The sequence below is a fragment of the Perna viridis genome, chromosome 7 (genome assembly GCF_037379345.1).
Source record: "Perna viridis isolate PV_CMFRI_1.1 ecotype Kerala chromosome 7, ASM3737934v1, whole genome shotgun sequence".
In the NCBI taxonomy this organism is placed as follows: Eukaryota; Metazoa; Mollusca; class Bivalvia; order Mytilida; family Mytilidae; genus Perna; species Perna viridis.
Genome location: NC_142451.1, coordinates 29,015,924 through 29,018,966, shown reverse-complemented (window position 1 = coordinate 29,018,966; position 3,043 = coordinate 29,015,924).

Below are 3,043 nucleotides of genomic sequence, written 5' to 3'. Positions count from 1 at the left end.
GTACAAACAGTAACAATAGCAGTAATTCTATTCAAAGGATTCACATTTGTAAAAATGTATTTTTACCAGTATCTCTTCAAACAGTTGTTTTGGTGGTAGATTTAAAAAATCTTCAGCGTTGGTTATTAATGTGTTTTCGCGTCATTATTAAACTTTTTTTGCTTCTTTTGAAGAAGCGTCATTGCTCTGTTACCATGGTTTTGATTACTTTTGTTATTCAGGCCTTTCAGAGCTTTTTTAAAGGTGTGTTTACACTTATTGAAGACCTATTTATGATCTCTGAAAGTACATGTACATGTATTTTCTACTTTTATAGGGTTTATGGTGCATTTGTGGTGTTTCACCATATCTATTCCTTTTTCTATGGCAGCTAAATAATGTGTGAGAAATCTTTCAAAATGGGAGTATTTAGCCTCCAACTGAAGAGACACTCTTTGTGGGAGACAGATCATAAAAATGGGATGGTTAACAAGTATGATAAAGATAGCATGAATTTATACTTCTGATTGAAGTATGAAGTATATATTCATTCTATTTCATTTTGTGTGATAGACAATAAAACTTAAAGTAGTGAAGTATTAGCTTCCATTAAATGACTACTGGATATAATTATAGCCTAACACTGGGGTACCATATTTCTTAAAAATAATTGGCTCATAAAATTAATTCCTGAACTGTTCATATTTTATTCATATGGTAATGACTGCAGGAAGGTAGCTGTAGTCCTTAAAAAAAAAGCACTATTATTATTTCAGAAGATTAAGTCCAAAGAATAATATGGATGGAGCCTCAGTGATGTCCTATATATGAAGAATGTAAGACCAAAGCTATGATTGGCTAAAAAATATTCTGACAGAAGTGACAAAATTAGTCGACAAAGAAGTAGACGATTTTGCAAGTGTGGAGGCCCTGTTTTGTCTTTTAATACGACATTGAGCTCCGTCCATCATGGACAAAGCTTTAAATCATATTAAGATTTTAGGTTCCAATTATTTTTTGGGTTGTTACCAAGATATGAATGCCAGTTTTCCCAGAATAATCTCCACATAGGCTTTGCCTATGAGAGATGGAGCTAACTGTACTCAAATAAGAATTTTTTTTGATGATATAAGTAAGAAAGTAATATTCATTTAAAGACAGTACATATGTACAAATAACAATAAACATGAGCTTAACTGAGCTCTTCAACTGATGATATACTGACAGCTTGTTTTATACCACCAACAGGAAAATGGAGATTTCCTTGAACAATTGCTCTACACCTGCTTTAAAAGTTCAAACAATTAATTCCAAATTACAGTATGCATGTCATTTCCAACAGAACAATTTTCGGCCTTTAATGTTATAGACTCCTACATTTGGAAGACATTGCATATAATTATAAGCCTCAAGTCAGCTACCCACTATTTAAATAGTTGACAAAATCAATCCATATAAAATTACGGTTTGTCAAAAAAATAATAAATAAATTTGAGGTAAAGTCAAAATGGAATAATGTTCATCTAGATAGTAATCAACAAAACTGTAATTGACAATTTGATGTTTCTGAGGTTTTATGGGGCTAAATCCATGTTCCTTACAAAATGTTACACAGAAAAAATAGATGGTCTTTTAGAATTCAAAAATCCAATTATATAAATACTGCAAATTTCAGAATGCTGTACATATGCTTCAAGAAACAACCTCCAATCAACAATAAGAGCAAATACTTAGGAAGAAAAAGATCCAAAAATTAAGTATATACAGGAATTATTGAATAACTTAAAACCAAAGATATAACCATATCCTACACCAATATTTTTTTTTATCAAAGTATGCCAAAGGAGCTATATTATCATAACTTCCATGTTTAATGCAAGGAATGAAGCTTCAGTATTTTAGGGGTTTTCAGTTTTGTGCTACTCAAAATTCTACGAATTTACCATACATGTACCACCAAAACATGAAAACTTCCTGAAACCAAAATCACGATATTTAGTATCTCTTCATGATGGACTATCGGTAACTTCCTGGTTTTCGCTGTTAGAAATGTTTATCATTAGCCTAGTGTGTATTTTAAACAGCAGGATGAAAATACACCCAAGCCAATTTATAATCCTATCACCATCAAAAAGAGATAACTCTAAAAGACAGTAAATTCAAGGGAACACCCATAAATGGTTGTGAGTTCATAAATGTTTAAATAAGCAATGGATCAAGCCTGCAAGAGATACTAACACTGTTGGTAGATATTGTTCTAAGTGTTTTTGTGGAGTCCAAGTTCCTAATTTACTTGTTGCATGTTTCATTTGATTTCTGTCTGTTGGATGTTGTTTTTTGTATGTAGTGTATTGTTTCTGCATGTAGAAGGTAATTGTTGAATGTCATATATTGTTCCTGTATGTTTTTGTATCTTGTATTTATATGTCGTAAATGTCATTTCGGTATGTTGTATGTAGTATGCTGTACCTGTATGTTGTAAATGTCATTTCAGTATGTTGTATGTAATTTTGTATGCTGAATCTGTATGTTGTAAATGTATCAGTTCGTTGCAATATTCTTTTTTTTGTACTATTATGTATTTTGCAAATATTATGTCAGTATTTTGTATTCTGTATGTTGTATCTGAATGCTGTTTCTGTTTCCTGTAGCTGTATGTAGTAATCATTCTTTCTGTATGATGCATTCTGTATGTTGTATCTGTATTCTGTATGTTGTATTATGTATGTTGCATTTGTATTCTGTATGTTGTATCTGTATTCTGTATATTGTATTTGTATTCTGTATGTTGTATCTGTATTCTGCATGTTGTATTTGTATTCTGTTTGTTGTACCTGTATTCTGCATGTTGTATTTGTATTCTGTTTGTTGTACCTGTATTTTGTATGTTCTGTATGTTGCATTCTGTATGTTGTATGTTGTATCTGTATTCTGTATGTTGTATTTGTATTCTGTATGTTGTATTTGTATTCTGCATGTTGTATATATATTCTGTATGTTGTATCTGTATTCTGGATGTTGTATTTGTATTCCGTACGTTGTATTTGTATTCTGTATGTTGAAC